Source organism: Elephantulus edwardii, unplaced genomic scaffold (assembly GCF_000299155.1).
Source record: "Elephantulus edwardii isolate Elephantulus edwardi_28Jun2011 unplaced genomic scaffold, EleEdw1.0 scaffold00440, whole genome shotgun sequence".
NCBI classification, from domain to species: Eukaryota; Metazoa; Chordata; class Mammalia; order Macroscelidea; family Macroscelididae; genus Elephantulus; species Elephantulus edwardii.
In genome coordinates, this window is record NW_006400190.1 from 880,230 (window position 1) to 894,024 (window position 13,795).

The window sequence follows — 13,795 nt, forward strand, 5'->3', positions numbered from 1 at the left end:
CAGCCATGCCTGCGGACTGCCGGACGGGAGGTCGGCGCTCGAGCGGCCGCGCCTCCGCGCACCTGGCGCAGGTGAATCCGCAGCGCGCCCTCTGCTGGCCGAGGGAGGACTGCGCGACCCCGCCCCGCGCCCGGGTACGTGCGGGGCCCCGCGTCCAGCTGTCCTCACCCCTCAGGCCTCTGCACCAGGAGTCTGCAGACGGGGCCTGGGAACAGGGGCCAGTGAGGGCATGGCCGCACCTGAGAAGGGTCCATACCTGCGGACACCCCTCTGCGCCGCCTGTGGACTTGGTGCTGGTGCCAGGAAGACAGGGAGGCTTCTGTCTTCCTTGCCCCCCAGGTGGACACAGGTGTGCACCCTCCCTGATACCCCTGGGGGCAGTGATGCTATCCCAGACCCTTCCACTTCCACCCCTCCCAGGGATCTTCAGAACCCCCACTTGACCTCTAGACCCGGTTTCCAGGCTCCCAGGAGGAGGGGCAGAAGCTGTAGTATGCTCTGAGAGGACGGAGGGCTCTGGACCTGCGATGCCACCCCATGTCCCCATCATCTACCAGCTCCCTCCTGTGCCGCGTCCTCCCACATCCCCTCCTCCTGGACCCCTTTCTTATGTATCCCCTTTTATGTAGCCCTCTTCCCATATCCCCCTCCTCCTGGGCCCCCATTGCTGGCCTCTCCTCTGACCCCTCCACATCTCCTCCTGGACTCTTTTCCCATTCCTGGGCCCCACCTACAGGAAGGGCTGTTCCCAGCACCCCATGTAGTCAGCTCTCTGTGCAGCCACAGACCCCCTGACTGGGCAGGCTACTGCCACAACTGGGGCATCCTAGCAATCCGCCCACTACAGCTGGGTAGGGACCACCTGGCCAAGTGGGTGCTGGGCCTTGAGTTGGGGGGGGCTGGCTGTGCCCTGAGTTGGGAGGGCACCTGGCCAAGCAGGTGCTGTGCCCTGCACTAGCAGGGGGGACACGTGGCTGAGTGGGCGCTGTGCCCTACATTGGGGGGGACACCTGGCTGAGGGGTTGTTATGCCGTGAGCTGAAGGGGGGACACCTGGCCAAGTGGGTACTGTGCCCTGAGCTGGGGGACACACCTGGCCGAGTGGGTGCTGTACTCTGAGCTGGGGGGACACACCTGGCTGAGCGGGTGCTGTGCCCTGAGCTGGGAGGACACCTGGCTGAATGAGTGCTGTGCCCTGAGCTGGGGGGACACACCTGGCTGAGCGGGTGCTGTGCCCTGAGCTGGGAGGACACCTGGCCCAGTGGGAGGGGACACACCTGGCCTAGTGGGTGCTGTGCCTGAGCTGGGGGACACACCTGGCTGAGCAGGGCTGGGCTGTGAAGTCTGAGATGCTCCCCAGGTGGGTGGAGCTGAGCATGTGGACTGCCACTAGGTCAGTGAGGACAAGGGGCTGACGTCACATCAGATGCCCTCCCAGGTCCAGCTGAAGTCCTAAGGGGAAGCCGCTGGAAGTCCTTCTTGAGGAGATTTTCACTGAAACTCCACCTGCCTGCTAGGCGTTCAGCTGGGCACAGGCCCTTCCCCCACCGGACCCTCACAGAATATAAATAGCATGTGGCCAGCAGGGGGTCGGGAGTTTGTCTAGGACTGGCCCCACCCTGGCCAGCAGCTGCACTGGCTGGTCACAAGGCCAGGCCTGAATTAGATTACTCTGGCCAGGCGGTGGCAGCCCAGGATTCATCATCTGAGACTGGGGCAGGTGGCCAGGACGAGGCTGAGCCCTGAAAGGCCTGGGGCCTCCTGGCTGGATCACAGTAGTTCTGGGGCCATGCTCCCTGCGGAATCAGAACAAGGCTGTGGGGTCCTGACTGGCCTCTGGTGGCCTGCCTGATGACCTAGCCACCCTTCAGGACACCAGGATCTGTCCACTCTGGGTCTGGTACTGGCCCTGCCTGCCCCGTGTTACATGCCATGCCTCCATCCAGAGACCCAGAGCGGGGTCAGGGACCCCACCTGCTGCTTTCCCCTGGTAGATTTTCCTTAGAGGTGTGGGCAGTGCCAATCCATATAGCTCTGAGGGATGGGAAGCCTTTTGGCAGGTCCTCAGAACATTAATCACACACATGGCAAATGGCCCAGCTGCCCACTGCTGTCATGGAAGCAATGGTGTCCCCCAGACATGGCCTTGGGCTCCAGGGTTGTGGCCTCTGTCCAGCAGTCTGAAGTAGGAGGTCTCAGTCTGGGATGCCCTACAAAACCCAATCTCTGAGGAGCCCTGGGGCCACTGTGCATTCCCTGCTAGGCTACTAGCCAAAAGGCCAGAGGTTCAAATCCACCAGCCTCTCCAGTGGGGGCAGGGGAGGCAGCTTGGAGTAAGAAGACTGTGACAGCGGCCATGGCCTTGGGTTGGTGCATGTTGACCGCAGGGCCAGGAGCGCAGGTCTTCCCCGGGGGTGTGCAGGAGTGTCACAGGGTGTCTCAGGAGAGGAGACCCTGGGTCCCACCAGGAAAGGACAGCCAGGCATGAGGGTGCCCTGTAAACACAGGCCCTGTGTGCTGAGAGCCTGCTAGAACCAGCACCGCTGCCCAGACACATGGCGGCTCCAGGGCACACTGGATTCTGGTGTTAAAGGGTACCAGGACCATCTAGAGTCGGAACCCTGAACTTGGACTTCCAGACTCCTAAAATAAGAAAATCAGTGTTTGTTAAAGTCACCCCTTTGTGCTGCTGCTGTTACACCCAAACCAAAAGCCACACCCACTGATGCCGGGTTGCTTCTGGCAGGCCAGTGTCTGAATCCAGAGTGGACTTGCCTGGGGTCCAGAGTGGAGCCAGTGCTTGGGTCTGGAGGGGAGTTGGCACCGTAGGTGAAGGGCGTCAGGGTCCAGAGTGGAGTCAAGGTCTGGAGTGGAGTTGGCGTCCAGGGTCAGAGGAGAGTCGGTGTCCGGGTCTGGAGTGAAGTTGCCCCAGAGAGTTTCAAAGGCTGCAAATCTTCAGAGACCACTGCCCCATTGCTCTCCAATAGAGGACTGGTGGGTTTGAACAGCCAACCTTCCAGTCGGCATCTAAGCTCTTTAACCTCTGCATCAGTATTGTGTGTTCCATCAAGTGGGAACCTACCTGTAGCCGACCCTCCAGCGGGTTTGAGAGGCAGGAAATCGCACGGGAGGAGACTGCACATCCTTCTCCCATGGTGCAGCTGGTGGACTTGGCACTGGTAGTGCGGCTCCTTACCACTAGGCCACCGAGCTCCCTGCTACACAGTTTGTTAGAGCAGCAGGAGACAACAAAGGCCCAGGAATCCACCCACAAAACTCCCCCAGATCCACTGGGGGTGTGGGTTCAGACTCAGTGACCCCACAAGGCAGAACAGCTTCATCTTTCTGGAAGCTGGCTGCCTCATCCTCCATGCAGCAGCTGGTGAAACTGAACCACCGACTTTTCAGTTACTAGCCTGATGTTAATCCATCACCAGAGTTACTCTCAACCTACCCAAGGGACGGGAGCCGCCATCCACGCAGAGCAGGTGGGCAAAATGACCAATGGTGCATCATGGTGCTTCTTAGGAAAGCCAATGTGTGGATGGATGTGGCCTCAGCAGATGCACTGGCCTCCCGTCGAGAGAGGTCAGGTCCCCACAGACCCTGCCTGCGGGGCCTTCTGACACTAAGCCCAGTGAAGGATCCAGGCCTGACCAGCCACGTTCTTGGAGTCCACTGGCAAGATGGCCGAGCATCACGGGGCCACGGAGACAGAGCAGTCGCTGGGTGGGTGGACGTGGGGAGTGACACGTCACAGGGATGGAGCGGAGGGTGGCTGGCCGGGTGGACATAGGGCGTGATTTCAGGCAATGGGACCCTGTGTGGCAGACGCTTTGTCTGCTGGGTGGCAGCACAGCCTGGTGGACGTGGGCTTCCTGGTGTATGTGATGGCTGGGAGAGCTGCTCATCAGACACTTGAGGGTGTGTGTGTGTGACAGCGGATAAACCAGTGAATGAACGAGCAGATGAACGGGTCTCTGAACAGACCAGTTAGTCAATGAGTGTAAGGGAATGGCTGGATGAGCGAGTGGGTGGGTGGGCGTGTGAGTGGGCATGTATGTGAGTGAACATGTGAGCGGGTGTGTGGGTGGGTGTGAGTGTGAGGGTGTGTGTGTGTGTGGATGTGAGTGTGCGTGAGCATGTGTGAGTGTGTGGGCGTGTGAGCGAGTGAAGCATAACCGAGTCGATGAGTGAAGGTGGGTAAGTGAACAGGTGAACTAACTGGTGGGTAAAGGCTGACCGAGTGAGTGGTGGATGGTAGTCACGTGAGTGCCCCTAATGCAGTCTTGGCTACTGTCCAGCAGAACGTGTAGTGTCACCCTGAACAAAAAGCCAGTGGGGCCTGTGGCTGGGCCAGCACCTGGTTCCTGACCTCAGGTCAGCAGATGCTCCGTGGGGAAGGGACAGTGCTGGCCTTGCTCTGTGAGAGTGGGAGTCTGACCACTGTAGGCTGGGCCAGGACATCATCCACTAGCTTTTCCCATTCCCTGCCCCCATGTGGCAGCACATGGACCAAAGAGGGGGAGACCCTCAGGGTAGCCCCCATGTCCACACTGACCAGCTGGAAGTCCCTGAAGCTTCAGTCAGTACACACAGGACAGGTGGGCACTGGACATGCTCTTTATTGGGTGACACTGGCATGTTGCATTCAGGCAGTGCTGGGAGTCCACACCCCCGGAAGAGACAGGATGGAGCTTGCTGAGGGGGTTGGAGAGGACGAATGCCAACCATAGTGACCCTGCCCATCCCCCCTGCTGTGCCAGGCCATGCTGACCGCAGTCTGGCCCCCTCTGGTGGTCAGGGTGGAAGCTGCAGGGAGGGGCTCTGCAGAGGATAATGGTCAGTGCTGAGGGCAGGGTGCAGACCCTTCCCCTCCCAAGTTTGGGTATATGGGGATGGGGGTCCTCCAGCCTGCCTATGGCACTACTCGTCTCTGCCCAGGACCACTGCCAGGCCCTGGGACCCCAGCCTCTCTCAGCTGCCTCAGAAGCTCTCCTTCACCCCATCAGCCACCCTGCCCCAGCCCAGCTGAGCCTAGGGGGCAGTCATGGGGGTTTGGGCTCATGGGGACAGCGTGTCTAGCTCCCAGGGTCTTGGGAGAGGGTCTGTGAGGGCTTTGTGCCCGAGCTTGGTCTCAGAAGTGGGGTACAGAGTTTCTTGGGCACAGAGACCATGTCCAAGGTGGGCATCTGGTCCAGGCAGACCCTCCAAGCAGGGAACTGTGCATGTGCAGCTGTGTGTGTGGGGCCTGGAGGGTGAGGCATTGGGTTGCTGTGCCTGGGGGCTTCTGGGGGCTCCACAGCTCATCAGTGAGAAGGCACAGACTTTGGGTGCCTTGGCCGGACACCCCTCAGCAGCACGTCCTGTCCTGTGCCCCCGGCCGGACACCCCTCAGCAGCACGTCCTGTCCTGTGCCCCCGGCCGGACACCACTCAGCAGCACGTCCTGTCCTGTGCCCCCGGCCGGACACCCCTCAGCAGCACGTCCTGTCCTGTGCCCCCGGCCGGACACCCCTCAGCAGCACATCCTGTCCTGTGCCCCAGGCCGGGCACCCCTCAGCAGCATGTCCAGTGGGAGGTTGGCAAAGCAGCATCCGACCCCTCACTTGGTTTTCGGCTTGGGTCTGAGGCCTATGGGGGGAGAGGACATCATTAGAAGCCCAGCCCCTTGACACTGTGGCCACACCGTCATCCTGCCACGAGTGTCCAGCCATCATGCAAGGCCTGCACGCCTGGCTGCGGGAGGTATCCAATGCTCCCGCAGGCCCATCAGGTCCAGCCTGGCCTTGAAAGACCTGGCCAGCACCCTGCTCCCATTGTGGACTGGACAGAGCCAGACCCTCTCCACTGGCCTGCAGCCATGCTACCCACACCTCCCCATTCAGTGAGGAAACATTCTTACCAAAGGGGGACAGCCTCTCATCATTGAGGGAGACCCCCCTCATCAATGGGGGACATACTCTCACCAATAGGGTCACTCCCTCACCAATGAGGGGACACTCACCTCCTGAACAGAACACCTGCCGTACCAATGGGGAACAGCCCACCGCCAGTGGGAGTCATCTCAGCAACAGGGAGCCACCTGCCTCATTGTGGGGGGACACTGCCTCACCAGTGGGGTCGACTTGCCCCGTCATCGTGGGGGTAACCCTTCAGCAATGAGTGAACACCATGCTTGCCAGCAGGAGGCCCTGCTTTGCAATGGCGATAGCACCTAGTGGCCACTCCTGATGGCACAGGGGTAGTACTGGCCAAGGGGAACTCCTCAATCACACCATGTGAGTCGGCATCAGCCCCTGAGTGGACTCTGTCCCTTCACAGAACAAATGTTTAGTCTGGACCCTAATGTGGGAAAGGCTGGTGATGCTGAAGGAGGGGTCACAGACAAGTCCACAGCTGCTGGCCTTGGGTGCTGTGCCCACAGACAACTGTCCAGGGTGGACTGGCCCTGTCAGTGCGAAGGTCAGGCGAGAAACTGGGGCTGTGAGCTGCACAGGGCGGAGGGGACAGTGAGGATGTTGCGGTCATATGTCACTGAGTCAGATGTGACTCACAGTGCCCCTTCATGCTAAGAGAGAGCCCTGCCCTGTCCAGACAGCCCCCTGTGAAAGCGAACATCAGAATCTTTGTGAAGCTTCTATGTCCACACATGTCCTGCGGGGTGTGATTTCACCAAAGATTTAGACAAAGTGAGAAGCTCATGCTATGAAGACGATAGGAGGCTGGGGACTGTTCTCAAAGGGGCCCAGAGAGGTGGCTGACACTGTGACGTTGGGGGACATCACCCAAGGGGGACATGGGGTCATGTCAGGAAGGGTGCATCCCAGATGAGTCCTGCTGCCCTCGGGTTCTTCAGAGAAGCGGCAGCCCGATGGACTCTGGAGTGGACATACCCCACATAGAATGCCTGCTCAGACGCTAAGTCTGAACCCCACTTGGGGTGGCTGGGACTGGGGTGCAAGGAGCACATGTAATCCTACACCCCAGGGACCCTGTTATCCAGACAGTGAGAGACAGATGGGGGAATGCGGAAGTTAACCTTTCGAAGCAGGTGAGAGGCACTCCTGAACATGCAAATTCCTGGTGGCTCTGAAGTGTTTCCAACAAAAAGTTAAAAGGAAAAGTGTTAGGATCCCTTGGGTGGACGATCCGGACACTGACACTCCCTTCCCGACTCGACCATGCAGCGTCCACATGTCCTGCTGGGTTACCGGCTTCTGGGCGGCGTGCAGGCCTCCTTCTCAAGAGCACGAGGTGTTCTGGGATTTCCATCCTTCTTTGTGCGATTTGTAATTTCTTAATAAAACAAAGACTGACTTCCTGGCAGTGTGCTTACAGCCAGCGTCTTCCACCAGTCACATCCCTGCACCAGGCCTCTTCCCAATCCAGATTTCATTTCTGTCTCCTTCCTAAGTGATGCACTGTTTTTGAAGAATCATCAGTAAGATTTTATTTGCATTACTTGTTTTGTAAACTTTCATTCAAATCACAAAACACCTTTAAAAGTTCTGTGTGAAAATTTAGGAAAAAATCTCCTGTGCATGATAATAAGGATGTTGTTGAATACCTTCGAGTCGAGCACGACTCACAGTGACCCTCTGAACAAAAGGCCTGAAGCCCCTTTACAACTATCGACATTTATCAAAGTTCACAGAGTTTCCGGAGGCTTGATGTTTAGGAGTGGATGCCAAGGATGTCACTAGAAGATTCCTACTCCTGTTGTGGCATTAGGATTGGAGGGAGCTTTGTCAGTGACCTGCATTCTGCTAAGGACACAATCTTGCATGCAGAAATAGAAGACGACTTGAAGCACTTGCTGGTGAAGATCACAAACCACTGCCTTCAACATAGATGACTTCTCAACATCAAGAAAAAAATCTTCCCCACTTGACCAAGAGGAAATACCATGATAGATGAAGAAAATATTTAAACCTCCAAGAATTTCATTTTACTTAAGATTCAAACCCTCAACCCTCCTGGAAGCAACAGTCAAGAAATCAAAAGGAGTGTTCTGCTGAAGGGTCTGCTGCTGGAGACCTCCTCAGAGTTCCAAGGAGCAAGGATGTCAGCTGAAAGACGAAGAGGGGCTTGATCCAAGCCATGGTCTTTTCAGTTACGTGCTGTGCATCTGAAAGCTGGACAATGAATAAGGACGACAGCAGAGCTATTGATGCCTTTGCACTGCAGTGTTGGAGGCGTGGAGCAGTGCAGGCACCTCCCCAAGGTGCAGTCAGAATGCAGAACGCACCTTCCCAAGGAGCCTGTGTGGCCACCCCGCCTCCCACAGCTCTCAGAGTCTGGTGGACTGACTGACGACAGCACAAGCAGTTAGTTGCCTTTGAGGCGGTCAGCCAGGTGCTCCTTACAGGTAAGAATGGGAAGATTTGTCTCACATACTTCAGACATGTCGTCAGGAGTGAGTCCTTGGTGGAGAACACCATGCTTGGAAAACAGGTGGCAGAAAGGTAGACCCTCCGAGTGATGGACTGGCGTGGTGACTGAACTGTGGTGGTCCAGGGGCCTGTCTTATGCCTCAGCCTGGCCAGCACGGGGCAATGAGGACAACGCCACCTGGGCCAGGCTTCCATCTAGTGGACCTAAGGCCACTAGGAGTCAACTGGACAGCACCTAACAGGATTCCTTCCTGCTGTCCTTGGCCCCCTGTCTGGCCACCAATGGGCAAGGGGAGGGGGAGGGCTTTGGGACTGGTGGCCCAACTCACCAGTTGGTGGACCTGCACGGCTGCACTTGTTCTGAGGGAGATGGAGGAGCAGCATGGGTGCCTCCCACTGTGACCCACTGGACGGCCACACCTTCAACTGCCCACTGTTACCACAGGGGCCCTATTGGTCAGGACCTCTGGGGGGGGTACAGCACACAGTGACCTCTATCGCTGACACCACTGTATATACACAATGTCCAGCCACTTGCTGGTTCCCAAGGAGCCTCATTTAAACAGACCCTGTGGTCTTGGCCCCGCTGCTCAGGAGAGGAGGCCCAGTCCAGCCCAGGAGGGGCAACTGGCCCTGTAGAGTCCACCTTCAGGCCATCTCAGTTCCTCACAGGACACAGCACCAAGACTTGGTAGCCCAAGAGGTGCCCACCCCCAAAGCAGAGGTCAGCAAAGCAGGTGGTTAGCTGGAACAGGGTTAGATTGAGGACCCCCCGCCAGCAGAAGCCTCAGCCTAGCCAACAGCTGAGGGCGAGTCACCCCAGCCCCTCACGGTGTGTGCAGAGGAACTGCACCCAAGACCCAGCCCAGCCCTGCCCGTGTCCCAGGCCCATCAGCGGCTGGTCAGCTCTGAGGTTGCGCCTTGCCATGAGAGAGAGGCGGGAGGACACCAGATGACAAGCCCTCTCTGAGAAGCAAGCGGGCAGGGGAGTTCCACCACCGCACACCGCAGGAGGCTGGCGTGCTGCGGACAGAAGCTGGGTCCGCATTCGGGGTGGCTGGCCCCAGCAGCTCCGCCACCGCTGTTAGTGCACACGGAGCGCTGGCCGGGCACCTACCTCACTGCAGCGCACAGAACCTCTCAGTTTTATTATCGTCAGAGTCGGTGGCCACCTCTGCTTCAAACGAGAGAAAGGCTCTCACTGGCTGGCCAGCGGTGTGCGGCCCTGGACTCGGGCCCGAGGTGCTGAGCCGACCGTGGGCCCTGCAGTACCGGCCTGCCTGCCACCCTAGCCGGCACAGGGGCAATCAGTGAGTCAGCGGGACTCCTGGGGACACGCTGAGCCTCCATCTTTAGTCCAGCACAGCTTGGTGTCAGCACCCCAAGGGAGAGGTTGGGAGCTGTTAGCTGGCATGGGAGGCAGAACGCTGGAACCCCATGGCTTCCATCCTGCTCACACCCCCACGGGCCCCTCTGGGGGTAGGGAAGTGCCTAGCTCCTTACCCTCCTGGCTTCGTGAGGGCCGCTTCCGTCGCCTCCGGCCTGTGCCCTTGGCACTGCGTGCCTGTGCCCGGGGCAAGCTGCCTGACCCCGAGGAGTCGGTGATGGCCTCCTCTGAGAAGGACCTGTCCAGTGACGTGTCCAGTGCAGACTCTGGGGCTGTGTCCTCATCCCCAGCCCCGCTGGGGAGAACACTGGTGGACCCGAGGGCCTCCTTGCTAGTGCTGTCCTGCGGGGCCTCAGAGCCCCAGGTCCCCTGACTTGAGCCTGTGGCACTGGAGGGGCTGCAAGAGAACCCGAGGGGCTGCAGGCCTTGGGTGCCCCCCAGCGTCACTGGCCAGGCCTTGGCGGAGGGCCGGGGAGCCAAGGGGTCCTCGATGTCATCTGCACACCAGGAGGAGCGTCGCGCTGGGGGCCCAGCACTGCCATCCTCTGCTGCGTCCCTATGGGGCTGGGGGTGGGATGGGGCAGAATCCCCAAGGTCCCAGCTCCTGGGCTCACTGGTCACTGAGGCAGGGCAGGCGGGGCCTCCTGTGGATGGAGCAAGGAGTCAGTGCAGCTCCCCCTACTCAGTCTTCTCGCTGCTCTGAATGGAGGCACCACATCCATGCAGCCCTCCTGACTGCCCGCCTGGGTGACCTCAGAGAAGTGCTGGCCTGAGCACGTGGCCCTACAGGCCAGGGCCCAGTCTGTGTGCTGCTCAGGACATGAGAAGGCACTGTGGCTAGTGAACAGCGTGTGTGTACACACGCGTGCCCTCCCTCTCTCTCCCTCTCTCTGAAGGAAAGACAGAAGCTGAGCCAACAAGGGAGATGGTGACAACAGCATACTTCAGCTGAGGGTCTCACCAGGTTCCCGGTCCCTCGGGGCATCTGCTGCAGTCCTGCTGGCCACTTCCATGTCCCCCCGGCCTCGGGCTGTCTTCCGCAGCTGAAACCCCTTCCGTATGTCCGCCAGCAGAGCATCGATGACACACACCTCTTCCTGCCGTCCAGCGCCCTTCCTGACTGAAGGGATGCTGGGTCATCAGGGGCGACCCTCCTGACTGAGAGGACCCCAGGCCCTCAGGGATGCCCCTCACAGGACTCAGGGTCCACCTACTGGTCACAGAACAATGACCCTCAGCTGGGTCCACTGACACCATTGAGCTGAAGGTGAGCCGGGTGTGAGGGTCTGGGGAGGCTGTCTGCCCCGAGTCTGTATCTCCCACTCCTTCCAGGGGCTGCAGTACTCACCAGGCTTCCCGTCCTCGCCACGGGGTCTCTTCGCCTCCTCCTCAGCCAGCTGCTTCTTCCTTCTCTCTGCCTTTGCCACCTGCTCCTTCCGGTCCTTGTTTTCCTGGGTGGAGGTTTGGGACGAAGGACAAGCTTGCCAGCAGTCCCTGTCTACTTCACGGATGGACATGAACCCCAGTGATGCAGCCAAGAATGTCATACAGGGAGTACCCTAAGGTGCACCCCCAGAATGGCATGCAGGGGGTACCCCAATGCCGTACCCAAGGCACGCCATGCAGGGAGTACCCGAGTACTGTATCCTGGGGACACCGGACAGGAAGTCCTCTCGTGCTGCAGCTGGGCATACTGAACAAGGGGTACCCCAGAGCTGTACCCTGGGCACACCAAGTGGGGGCTCAGGGCTGAGGGAATACCACTCAAAACCACAAGTGCCAAGGACGACATATGCCTGATGGTGGGGTGGGTCCCTCAGCAATGCCCAGCCCTGCCTTCCGGACCCTGCTCACCTCACCCACAACCCCTGGTGCCCACCTTCAGTGCCCGGAGGAAGAGGTCACGGAAGGCCTTCATGGTGCTGAACGTGTCCTCCAGGGACAGCTGCTGCGCGTCCTCACACAGGTAGTCGGCCAGCTCCAGCTTCTTCTTCTCAATGGCCTCAAACACCTCGTCCAGGGCCCGGGAGGCCACCAAGCTGGCCTGGAAGCACCGACCAGTCACATGGCTGCTGGGCTGTGCAGTGGGCATCCCAGCCACCCAGGAGTACCCCGTCTTCACTGTCCGCACAATGGGAGCCACAGGCCACATCCATATGTGGGGCACTCCAGCCTCCTCACCCCACCTGTCCTGTCAGGTCTGGGGCCTCCCTGAGCTCTGGAGCTAACTGGAGGCCCTGTGCCCCTCGCAGTAGCCCCCAGCCGGCCCACTTGCCTCCAGGCGCTCTGTGTACTGCTCCCGCACTTCTGGAGCAGAGGCTGACACCTTCCGCTGGGTTTCCAGAAGCTTCTTAAGGTTGGAGCTGGCCTCAGAGCGGATGATCTCCAGGTGGATCCTGAAAAGCAGCAAGGTGAGCTGGTCAGGTCGGAGCACACAGCCCTCACTCCGTGCATCCCCAGAGATCCAGGGACTGGATGCCTATGACTACAGACTTCCAGGAAAGAGCACTGGAGAGGGAGTGCAGTGATACCAGGGGGACACCCCAGCTCCAGGCTCAGGTCACAGCACTCCCCTGGCAGCCCACCCTGCATGGCATGGAGGTGTGGGGGCAGACCCCTTCAGGGAGGTTTGCTTGTCTATAAAAGGAGGGTGCAGAAGACAGGTGAGGTCATCTCTCCACAGGTAAGCTCGTTCCACAGGGGAGACCTGGTCCCGCTGCAGCCCTGAGACTCTCCCAGGCCATCCCCTCCTACCAGGGGGGCCAGAACAAGGACAGGTGAGTGGGCTGTGGGTGGTCCCGCCTACCCGGCAGCCTGAGAGGCTTGCTCCAGGTCCTCAGGCAGCTGCAGGAGATGTGGGTGTGTCCGCTCCACCTCCTGGAAGAGAAGGCTTCATGACGTCACACCGGCTGGGGAGTGTCCTGGTGGGCCCCATCTGCCTTTCAGGCCTCAGAGTCCTTGCCTGGGCACTGGCCGTAATGGGGTGCCTCTTCTTAGTGACTGCCCCCACCCGCCTCATGCGTGATTAGGGAGGGTGGGTACTGCAGAGGCTGCTGGGTGGGTGAGGAGGGAAGAGCCCATGAGGGGAGGTGGACACAGATGGGGGGGGTCTGCAAGGACTCAGGCAGAGGGAAGGCCCTTCAGGGACGACCTGTGTGGAGGACCTGAGGTGTGTCCCCAGGCCCCAATCACTAAGCCAGGCCTTGACTTGCACACTTACCTAGTCCTGCTTGCTCCCAGCACCTGGGGCATCTTCCCAAGCCCCACCCAGTGCAGAGGCTTCCCAGGCGCCGCCCCAGGCCCACCCACCTCCAGAATGTGGTGCAACCCTCCACCCCACACCCTCCAGCACGTAGTATGCCCAATTCTATCCCCTCCAGCACGTAGTATGCCCAATTCTATCCCCTCCAGCACATGGTGCAGCCCTTTCCCCTACTCGACCCTGCCCCCTCCAGCACGTGGTGGGCCCCCACCCCCCCATTCAGCACGTGGTGGGGCCCCCCACCCCCCAGCACGAGGTGCGGCCCCTGTCCCGGCCCCGCCCACCTCCAGCACGTGGTGCAGCAACGTCACCCGGCTCTGGTGCGCCTTCGTCTCTGTCAGCTTCAGCAGAGTGCTGATCTTGAAACCATCTGCGTCCCCTGTGTGGCTGCCCTGTGGGCCGGGTAACTGCCGTGAGCCCACGCTCCTGTTGCGGGCTGGAAAGGGGGCCTGGGGTGGGCGGGGCAGCTGTGGCCCCCACTCACATAGTTGAGGAAGTTCCCAATTTTGAGGATCAGCTGGCAGAAGACTGGCAGGTGGTGGCTGGTGAGCAGACCTGGGGGAAGGCAGGGCTGGGACGTCAGGCCGCACCCTCTTGATGCTGTCGAGCCCCTCAGAAGGGGCTCCTCTCACAGTCACACTCACACACACACACACATGCCTGCAGACCCACGCTGAGCATGGGAACCCCTGAGCACCTGGTGCAGACATTGTCCCGGCCCCGCCCCTCCAGCATCGGGTGAAGCCCTTTCC